Source organism: Elephas maximus, chromosome 3, assembly GCF_024166365.1.
Source record: "Elephas maximus indicus isolate mEleMax1 chromosome 3, mEleMax1 primary haplotype, whole genome shotgun sequence".
NCBI classification, from domain to species: Eukaryota; Metazoa; Chordata; class Mammalia; order Proboscidea; family Elephantidae; genus Elephas; species Elephas maximus.
In genome coordinates this window covers 154,001,576-154,013,067 of record NC_064821.1, presented here as the reverse complement: position 1 = coordinate 154,013,067, position 11,492 = coordinate 154,001,576, and the positions used below count along the sequence as shown (strand labels likewise).

At 41.3% G+C, this 11,492-nt stretch overlaps 1 non-coding gene across 1 annotated transcript; it reads right to left on the bottom strand.

Moving 5' to 3' along the window:
- Positions 1–10,525: 10,525 nt before the first annotated feature.
- Positions 10,526–10,688, bottom strand: LOC126074204 (U1 spliceosomal RNA). The gene has a single exon (XR_007517004.1). It is a non-coding gene; the product is annotated as a U1 spliceosomal RNA (small nuclear RNA).
- Between the last annotated feature and the right edge of the window lie 804 nt (positions 10,689–11,492).

The window sequence follows — 11,492 nt, the reverse complement described above, 5'->3', positions numbered from 1 at the left end:
GACCAGTTGAGACTAGAGAACTCCCCGAGACTATCGCCCAGGGATACCCTTTAAACCTGGAATCAAAATTATCACTTGTGGTCACCTTTTAGCAAAATGACAGATTGGCACAAAAAAATAACAGACATTACCTGTGAGTTTGGAATATGTGAGTGTTAAAAAAGCATCTATATAAGACCAAAAGGTCAACAATTACTCCATATCGAAGATGAGAAGATAAAGGAGCAGGGAAACTAGAGTACTAGAAACAGAAAAACTGGAACAGAACTAAACAGAATGTTGACACATTGTGAAAAATGTAACTAATGTCACTGAACAAATTGTGTAGAAATTTTCAGATGGGATTCTAATTTGCTGTGTAAATTTTCAGTGAGAAAACAATAAAATATTACTTCTTAAAAAGTACTCTTTCTAAAAATCTGCTTTTTAGACATTTTTTAGTGCCTTTACTTTTTTTTTTTTAATTAATTTTTATTAAGCTTCAAGTGAACATTTACCATTCCAATCAGTCTGTCACATGTAGGTTTACATACATCTTACTCCCTTCTCCCACTTGCTCTCCCCCTATTGAGTCAGCCCTTTCAGTCTCTCGTTTGGTGCCAATTTTGCCATCTTCCCTCTCTCTCTATCTTCCCATCCCCCCTCCAGTCAAGAGTTGCCAACACACGCTCCAGTGTCCACCTAATTTAATTGGCTCACTCTTCATCAGCATCTCTCTCCCCTCCGCTGACCAGTCCTTTTCATGCCTGATGAGTTGTTTTCGGGGATGGTTCCTGTCCTGTGCCATCAGAAGTTCTGGGGAGCATTGTCTCTGGGATTCCTCTAGTCGCAGTCATACAATTAGGTATGGTCTTTTTATGAGAATTTGGGGTCTGTATCCCATTGGCCTCCTGCTCCCTCGGGAGTTGTCTGTTGTGCTCCCTGACAGGGCAGACATCGATTGTGGCCGGGCACCAACTAGTTCTTCTGGTCTCAGGATAATGTAGGTCTCTGGTTCATGTGGCCCTTTCTGTCTCTTGGGTTCTTAGTTGTCGTGTGGCCTTGGTGTTCTTCCTTTGCCTTTGCTCCAGGTGGGTTGAGACCAATTGATGTATCTTAGATGGCCGCTTGTTGGCATTTAGGACCCCAGGTGCCACAATTCCAAGTGGGATACAGAATGTTTTCATAATAGAATTATCTTGGCCGTTGACTTAGAAGTCCCCTCAAACCATGTTCCCCAGACCCCAGCCCCTGCTCCACTGACCTTTGAAGCTTTCATTTTATCCCGGAAACCTCTTTGCTTTTAGTCCGGTCCAATTAGGCTGACCTTCCTTGTATTGAGTGTTGTCTTTCCCTTCACCCAAAGCAGTTCTTATCTACTGATTGATCAATAAAAAGCCCTCTCCCTCCCTCCCTCCCTCCCCCCTTTGTAACCACAAAAGTATGTGTTCTTCTCCGTTTTTTCTATTTCTCAAGATGTTATAATAGTGGTCTTATACAATATTTGTCCTTTTGCCTCTGACTCATTTCACTCAGCATAATGCCTTCCAGATTCCTCCATGTTATGAAATGTTTCAGAGATTCGTCACTGTTCTTTATCGATGCGTAGTATTCCATTGTGTGAATATACCACAGTTTATTTACCCATTCCTCCGTTGACGGACATCTTGGTTGCTTCCAGCTTTTTGCTATTGTAAACAGAGCTGCAATAAACATGGGTGTGCATATATCTGTTTGTGTGAAGGCTCTTGTATCTCTAGGGTATATTCCGAGGAGTGGGATTTCTGGGTTGTATGGTAGTTCTATTTCTAACTGTTTAAGATAACGCGAGATGGATTTCCAAAGTGGTTGTACCATTTTACAATCCCACCAGCAGTGTATGAGAGTTCCAATCTCTCCGCAGCCTCTCCAACATTTATTATTTTGTGTTTTTTGGATTAATGCCAGTCTAATTGGTGTGGGATGGAATCTCATCGTAGTTTTAATTTGCATTTCTCTAATGGCTAATGATCGGGAGCATTTTCTCATGTATCTGTTGGCTGCCTGAATATCTTCTTTAGTGAAATGTGTGTTCATATCCTTTGCCCACTTCTTGATTGGGTTGCTTGTCTTTTTATGGTTGAGTTTTGACAGAATCGTGTAGATTTTAGAGATCAGGCGCTGGTCTGAGATGTCATAGCTGAATATTCTTTCCCAGTCTGTAGGTGGTCTTTTTACTCTTTTGGTGAAGTCTTTAGATGAGCATAGGTGTTTGATTTTTAGGAGCTCCCAGTTATCTGGTTTCTCTTCATCATTTTTGGTAATGTTTTGTATTCTGTTTATGCCCTGTATTAGGGCTCCTAGGGTTGTCCCTATTTTTTCTTCCATGATCTTTATCGTTTTAGTCTTTATGTTTAGGTCTTTGATCCACTTGGAGTTAGTTTTTGTGCATGGTGTGAGGTATGGGTCCTGTTTCAGTCTTTTGCATATGGATATCCAGTTATGCCAGCACCATTTGTTAAAAAGACTATCACTTCCTCAATTGACTGACACTGGTCCTTTGTCAAATATCAGCTGCTCATACATGGATGGATTTATATCTGGGTTCTCAATTCTGTTCCATTGGTCTATATGCCTGTTGTTGTACCAGTACCAGGCTGTTTTGACTACTGTAGCTGTATAATAGGTTCTGAAATCAGGTAGAGTGAGGCCTCCCACTTTCTTCTTCTTTTTCAGTAATGCTTTGCTTATCCGGGGGTTCTTTCCCTTCCATATGAAATTAGTGATTTGTTTCTCTATCCCCTTAAAATATGACATTGGTATTTGGATTGGAAGTGCGTTATATGTATAGATGGCTTTTGGTAGAATAGACATTTTTACTATGTTAAGTCTTCCTATCCATGAGCAGGGTATGTTCTTCCACTTAAGTATGTCCTTTTGAATTTCTTGTATCAGAGTTTTATAGTTTTCTTTGTATAGGTCTTTTACATCCTTGGTAAGATTTATTCCTAAGTATTTTATCTTCTTGGGGGCTACTGTGAATGGTATTGATTTGGTTATTTCCTCTTCGGTGTTCTTTTTGTTGATGTAGAGGAATCCAAGTGATTTTTGTATCTTTATTTTATAACCTGAGACTCTGCCAAACTCTTCTATTAGTTTCAGTAGTTTTCTGGAGGATTCCTTACGGTTTTCCATGTATACGATCATGTCATCTGCAAATAGTGATAGCTTTACTTCCTCCTTGCCAATCTGGATACCCTTTATTTCTTTGTCTAGCCTAATTGCCCTGGCTAGGACTTCAAGTACGATGTTGAATAAGAGCGGTGATAAAGGGCATCCTTGTCTGGTTCCGGTTCTCAAGGGAAATGCTTTCAGGTTCTCTCCATTTAGAGTGATATTGGCTGTTGGCTTTGCATAGATGCCCTTTATTATGTTGAGGAATTTTCCTTCAATTCCTATTTTGGTAAGAGTTTTTATCATAAATGGGTGTTGAACTTTGTCAAATGCCTTTTCTGCATCTATTGATAAGATCATGTGGTTTTTATCTTTTGTTTTATTTATGTGATGGATTACATTAATGGTTTTTCTGATATTAAACCAGCCTTGCATACCTGGTATAAATCCCACTTGATCAGGGTGAATTATTTTTTTGATGTGTTGTTGGATTCTATTGGCTAGAATTTTGTTGAGGATTTTTGCATCTATGTTCATGAGGGATATAGGTCTAAAATTTTCTTTTTTTGTAATGTCTTTACCTGGTTTTGGTATCAGGGAGATGGTAGCTTCATAGAATGAGTTGGGTAGTATTCCGTCTTTTTCTATGCTTTGAAATACCTTCAGTAGTAATGGTGTTAAGTCTTCTCTGAAGGTTTGGTAGAACTCTGCAGTGAAGCCGTCTGGGCCAGGACTTTTTTTTGTTGGAAGTTTTTTGATTACCGTTTCAATCTCTTTTTTTGTTATGGGTCTATTTAGTTGTTCTACTTCTGAATGTGTTAGTTTAGGTAGGTAGTATTTTTCCAAGAATTCATCCATTTCTTCTAGGTTTTCAAATTTGTTAGAGTACAATTTTACGTAGTAATCTGAAATGATTCTTTTAATTTCATTTGGCTCTGTTGTGATGTGGTCCTTCTCGTTTCTTATTCGGGTTATTTGTTTCCTTTCCTGTTTTTCTTTAGTCAGTCTAGCCAATGGTTTATCAATTTTGTTAATTTTTTCAAAGAACCAGCTTTTGGCTTTGTTAATTCTTTCAATTGTTTTTCTGTTCTCTAATTCATTTAGTTCAGCTCTAATTTTTATTATTTGTTTTCTTCTGGTGCCTGATGGGTTCTTTTGTTGCTCACTTTCTGTTTGTTCAAGTTGTCGGGACAGTTCTCTGATTTTGTCTCTTTCTTCTTTTAGTATGTGTGCATTTATCGATATAAATTGGCTTCTGAGCACTGCTTTTGCTGTGTCCCAGAGGTTTTGATAGGAAGTATTTTCATTCTCGTTGCTTTCTAAGAATTTCCTTATTCCCTCCTTGATGTCTTCTATAACCCAGTCTTTTTTCAGGAGGGTATTGTTCATTTTCCAAGTATTTGATTTCTTTTCCCTAGTTTTTCTGTTATTGATTTCTAGCTTCATTGCCTTGTGGTCTGCGGAGATGCTTTGTAATATTTCGATGTTTTGGATTCTGCAAAGATTTGTTTTATGACCTAATATGTGGTCTATTCTAGAGAATGTTCCATGTGCACTAGAAAAGAAAGTATATTTTGCAGCAGTTGGGTGGAGAGTTCTGTATAAGTCAATGAGGTCAAGTTGGCTGATTGTTGTAAGTAGGTCTTCCGTGTCTCTACTGAGCTTCTTACTGGATGTCCTGTCCTTCTCCGAAAGTGGTGTGTTGAAGTCTCCTACTATAAATGTGGAGGTGTCTATCTCGCTTTTCAATTCTGTTAAAATTTGATTTATGTATCTTGCAGCCCTATCACTGGGTGCGTAAATATTTAATATGGTTATGTCTTCCTGATCAGTTGTCCCTTTTATCATTATATAGTGTCCTTCTTTATCCTTCGTGGCGGATTTAAGTCTAAAGTCTATTTTGTCAGAAATTAATATTGCTACTCCTCTTCTTTTTTGCTTATTATTTGCTTGATATATTTTTTTCCATCCTTTGAGTTTTAGTTTGTTTGTGTCTCTAAGTCTAAGGTGTGTCTCTTGTAGGCAGCATATAGATGGATCGTGTTTCTTTATCCAGTCTGTGACTCTCTGTCTCTTTATCGGTGCATTTAGTCCATTTACATTTAGCGTAATTATAGATAAATAAGTTTTTAGTGCTGTCATTTTGATGCCTTTTCATGTGTGTTGTTGGCCATTTCATTTTTCCACATGTTTTTTTGTGCTGAGACGTTTTTCTTAGCAGCTTGTGAGATCCTCATTTTCATAATGGTTAACTTTATGTTTGTTGAGTCGTTACGTTTTTCTTGGCTTTTTTCTTGAGTTATGGAATTGATATTCCTTTTTGTGGTTACGTTATTGTTTACCCTTATTTTTCTAAGTCAAAACCTAACTTGTATCATTCTATATCGCCTTGTATCACTCTCCATCTGGCAGTTCAATGCCTCCTATATTTAGTCCCGCTTTTTGATTATTGTGATCGTTTATCTATTGATTTCCATGATTTCCTGTTATGTGTATTATTTTGTTTATTTATTTATTTTTTAGAATTAATCTTAATTTGTTTTTGTGCTTTCCCTATTTGAGTTGCGTTGATATCAGGACGTTCTGTTTTGTGACCTTGTATTGTGCTGGTACCTGATATTATTGGTCATCAGGCCAAACAATCTCCTTTAGCATTTCTTGCAGTCTTGGTTTAGTTTTTGCAAATTCTCTAAACTTGTGTTTATCTGAAAATATCTTAATTTCTCCTTCATATTTCAGAGAGAGTTTTGCTGGATATATGATCCTTGGTTGGCAGTTTTTCTCCTTCAGTGCTCTGTATACGTCGTCCCATTCCCTTCTTGCCTGCATGGTTTCTGCTGAGTAGTCTGAACTTATTCTTATTGATTCTCCCTTGAAGGAAACCTTTCTTTTCTCCCTGGCTGCTTTTAAAACTTTCTGTTTGTCTTTGGTTTCACAAGTTTGATGATAATATGTCTTGGTGTTTTTCTTTTTGGATCAATCTTAAATGGGGTTCGATAAGCATCTTGGATAGATATCCTTTCGTCTTTCATGATGTCAGGGAAGTTTTGTGTCAGGAGTTCTTCAACTATTTTCTCTGTGTTTTCTGTCCCCCCTCCCTGTTCTGGGACTCCAATCACTCGCAAGTTATCCTTCTTGATAGAGTCCCACGTGATTCTTAGGGTTTCTTCATTTTTTTTAATTCTTTTGTCTGATTTTTTTTCAGCTATGTTGGAGTTGATTCCCTGGTCCTCCAGAAGTCCCAGTCTACATTCTAATTGCTCGAGTCTGCTCCTCTGCTTTCTATTGCGTTGTCTAATTCTGTAATTTTATTGTTAATCTTTTGGATTTCTACATGCTGTCTCTCTGTGGATTCTTGCAACTTATTAATTTTTCCACTATGTTCTTGAATAACCTTTTTGAGTTCCTCAACAGTTTTATTCGTGTGTTCCTTGGCTTTTTCTGCAGTTATTCTAATTTCATTTGTGATATCTTTAAGCATTCTGTAAATGTGTTTTTTATATTCTGTATCTGATAATTCCAGGATTGTATCTTCCTTCGGGAAAGATTTTGATTCTTTTGTTTGGGGGGTTGGAGAAGCTGTCATGGTCTGTTTCTTTATGTGGTTTGATATGGACTGCTGTCTCCGAGCCATCACTGGGAAACTAGATTTTCCAGGTAATCAGCTAAAAAAAAAATGCAGTCAGATCCCTATCTGAATTCTCCTTCTGGCTCAGGGTATTCGGATGTTAATGGAGCCACCTGGGGAGGGTGGGGGAGGGATCAGAGAGCTAGGCGTGTAGCACCACAGAATATAGAGCTGATCCCTGCATTCGCGCTCTGCCTCCATCCGCCAGAATCCCTGCAGGACGGCTCCCGGCTGGGACGCTACTCTCGCCGCTCCAAGATCAGTCACTTCCTCCTGGGGATTTCTCCCTCTGGTGCGCTGCACCAATCGCGCGAACTGGGTGGGCGTGGCCCTCACGAACAGCTGGGCCCGCCCCCGGGGTCTATTCAGGGAAATGCGCTCACACCCTGCCCGCTCTCGCCAAGATCCCAGCGGGATGGCTCCCCGGCTGGGACACTGCTCTCCCTGCTCCAAGACCAGTCACTTCCTCCCAGGGGTTTCTCCCTCTGGTGCGCAGCTCTGCTCGCGCGAACTGGGTGGGCGTGGCCCTCACGAAAGTCTGGGCCCCCCCCCCGGGTCGCTTTAGGGAAATATAGCTGATCCCCACGCTCACGCCTCGCCCGCTTCCCTCCAAACTGCCGGTGGGACAGCTCCCCGGCTGGGACGCTGCTCTCCCTGCTCCAACATCAGTCACTGCCTCCTGGGTGCTTCTCCCGCCGGCTGCGCCGCTACGCCGCCCGCGCCAACCAGCTAGACTCCCTCTCGGGATGGGTTCGGGGGGGTAGGGCTGCGCCCCTTGTCTGTGCCGTCTGCCCCCCTGGGCTCTGCCCCAGCCCGGGCTCCAAAGGTCACCTGCCTGGTATGCTGGCTCTTAGTTCTGAAAACGATCGCTGTCTGTCCGTATTTGTTCGTTCTCCGTCTCTAAGTGTGTGTTTGTTGTTCAGAGTTCATAGATTGTTGTGTATGTGATCGATTCACTTGTTTTTCCGAGTCTTTGTTGCAAGAGGGATCCGCGGTAGCGTCCACCTAGTCCGCCATCTTGGCCCCGCCTGTCACAATATTGTTTTTGATTTGCTATTTTCCTAGGTAGGGGCAATTCTAATGGCTTCCATTTGGCTTTTCCTACCATAGAAGCCCTTACTGCACTTCTCATGGATCCAATCTGGGGGATTCTGCCAGTTGCATATTCCAAATATGCATTCTAGAACAGGGGAAATCACTACAGGATGGGTTTAGAAACCCAATGGACCCACTGTGAGATAAACCTCTGCTAAGACTACAACAATATTCTGACCTTCATATGCCCCCAACCTGACTGGTAGGCCACAGTGACACTTTGAAATAGTGTAATATCAGAGCCAGTATCCAGCAATCCCAGAAATATCTGATATTTCCTTTTCCCCAATGAGCAGTCACTCTCATAAAAGGCCATAGATCCCTTTGGGGAATGCTGGGAGAAAGATAAACAGTATAAATTTTTGGCAATGTAGTGGGGTCCTTCCTCAAGGAGACCTAGCCTCCCCTTCATGCAAGGGGTTGTGGGCCTGTAAACTGGCTCAAGGCTGGGAGTTGACTGAGGGGCTGTGATTCTCTATTGTGGTGATCTGAGTTAGACTGCTGTTCACTTGACCAAGAATTCTTCTGCTTGTACAGGTCAAATAAATATTTAGCAGATTTCCCATCTATTTCACTCCTAGGGCACTATAACTAAGTAGCCAACACCATAAGTCCATTTGAGTCAGACTATTCGCATTACTGCTTTGACTCCACTGTCCATTACAATAATCATGCTCACCTAGTCTTTGTCAACTGAGTGCTGCCACTTGGCCCCTACTACCATGAGGCCCAATCGGCCTCATTGTAGCTAGCTGTCTTAATTCAGTTAGGGCAGTTTCGACTGTCAAACCTGACTTACATAAAAGAGCAACGACAGCAGTCTTCAAGGATGACAGGGCTTCCTTCACTAATTTGTCCTTCACCGTTGCTATGAAAAGTGTGTCCTCTGGGCACTCTATGTGTGGGTCTGTGGGTCTAACCTGATAAATCCACTCTCACATGCCAATTTCTGTAAGTTTTGAATACCTTCTTCTACAGTATACCAAGGTAGGCCTGGTGCTTCAACTTGATTTAGTGTAGTCAAATAAGTGTACCACGTAAGTTATGTTTCAGCGACCTAACTAAATAAAACATTAGAGCTTTTCCTAATATCTCAGGCTGAAACACTGAATGAAGAATCTGTGCTTAGTGGGGACATATCAATAAACCCAGAATGAACCAACTTTATGTTCCTTGCACTATTATCCCACACCCTTAATAGCCATTCCCACACATATTCCCCATGTTTCTCTTTGTGCATATTAGAAGAGTCAAACAGTTCTTTTGGAATGTAGCATATCTCCTTCTGGGTCACATTTTGCACTTCACCTTTTGGGGCTCTCTGGGTTTTAAGTCTAGTTATAGATCTAGAATCAAAAATGGGTAGTGGGGGTGAGTCCTGGGAATATTGAGGAATGTCTTGTAAGGCATCTACCACTGGTGCCAGCTCAGGTGATGTCTCAGACAAAGACTCTTCAGGCAGAGGTGGGCTAATCTCATCATTTGGGTATGGAAGGTATAATGGTTTTACTGAGGAGGGTGGCTAAGCAGATAAAGATGGACTGAGCTCTTCAGGTTGGAGAGTAAGAGGGCTGGTTCTGCTGGCAGGAGTGATTCAATGGAATTGAGGGGCTTGGTGTCCCCAGCTTCCTAATTATATGCCATGTGTCCCCATCCCACATTTCAGGATCCCTGTTCTTCCCAATCAGTGTCCTCATTTTAACTTCAGACACCACTCAAGTTTGGGAAAACAACTGGCATTGTAATTCACCCATTCTTTTTTTTTTTTTACGGTAAGATTATGGGTTGGGTTTTTGGCAATATCAGCTCTGTTACTACAAGAAATAAGGCTTTCTTTCAGGACACAAAGGTAACTTTGAGACTATAGAGAGGCCTTGCTGCTCAGTGGGAAGCGGGAAGGCAAAGTCTTCCATGCTTTCCAACAAGGCATGCACTATGCCCTTTCTCCTGCTGGTCACAGCCACCCAGCTTAGAGGAGTTACCCCTGCCCCCACTCAGGGCCACCCTCCAGCAAAGAGCTGTGTTCTCTGTGGTGGGAACCTACCACAGACCTGGAGGAGAGAGAATCTTTCCACCGCATAATAATGCAAGAACCAGGGCTCATATCATATCTCACGATATGAGAAAAGGTTAAGATGAGGGTGCATAACCATTTCCCAGATAGGGCTAAAATCAATATTGGGAGAGCTGCTCCTGTATGTTTTCATCCGCCGGCTGGATTCCCATCCACCCCAGAAGGCTACATACTGGAATCTCATTTCTCACTACCACCCCTTACTGGCCCCTCCCTGCTCCACAGCCAAGAGTGCTTCTCCCACAAGAGTGTTCCTCCCAACCTGCTTCCCCACCTCCAGTAGCACCCTTGATGGCAGGCCCAATGCACAGCCAGAGTCAGTCTCTTAGCTGCAGGTGGGAACAGAGGGTCCTTAGCAAATGTGAGACTGGTGGATGAAGTTGCAGATTCTGGAGTGGCTCGGGGAGAGTAAAGAGTCTTTGAATAGACAGCAGAAGCACAGATGGGACTTCTGCCAAAGAAGTCGAAAATAAGAGTTAGAAGAGAGAGACATAGCGAAGAGTAGAGAATTGAGTTAGGGGTAAGAAAAAGGGATGAGACAGTGGCTTTACTGGGGGTGGCAGCCAAGGTTAGCAAAGTCTGTCTAAGTGGAAAATCAGGGCAATGCCCTAACGCAATTTCTACTACCAGGAATTACGCAGTTGAGTTTCCTGTGTGTGGGGAAATCACCGTGGTCAGCACAACCTGAGTGCAATGCATGAGCCTCACCCTGGGAAAACCACCTTTGTGATCATGGTATCTCCCCTGTTAGTTAAGTATGACGCATTTTTTATGGGCACAGTGCAGCCTCCTATGTTTGTACTGTACAATCAAGGTTACCACCCTCTTCTGGATCTAAGACCGGGAACAGGTAAATAGCCTTTCAGAATGCCTCCATCAATTTAAACATATGTAAATGAACCAGAATGGGCTAATCTTGCCTTCTGCTAAGAGTTAAAAGGTAAGTAAGGGCAGGGCAAGATCAGGCCTCCTCATCCCCCAGCCTTCAGCTGCCAAGGTCAAATAGAAATCACAATGAGACACACCTGAAATGGCCTGGAGACATGTTTCCTACAGTAGCCAGAGACTTATATTCATATCAATGAATTAGTTAAACAGAAACTTTATGACTTCCAAAGCCAGTTGATAAAATTAGACTGGAAAAATATGAGAAATAGTAAAAGTTGAATGAAAATTTGGAATATTTAAAAGAAGCTTTATTTCAGTTAGTTATGTTTTATGGTATACAGGCTTAAAATAATTTCTAGTCCTTTTAGGTAACTTATTAACGTTAAATTAATAGATATTCATCATAATTGAAGCTTATATACTTTTTGCTTTTTTATACCACAAGAGAAAGGATACATATATGTGTATATTTGAGTCAACTAATGAGTGAGTTCATTTTTGCCATTTTAAAGGGATATACTATAAGAGGTATGCCACAAAGAACGTTTAAGAGGTTTATTAAAAATAAGTTTATTTGATATGGTCAAAAGTTTTATCTGTCTGACTAAAGTTTAATAGTTTAATTTATGAGATTGTTAAGAGCTTTGTTGCTGAATAGCATATAAAGCAAAGAAT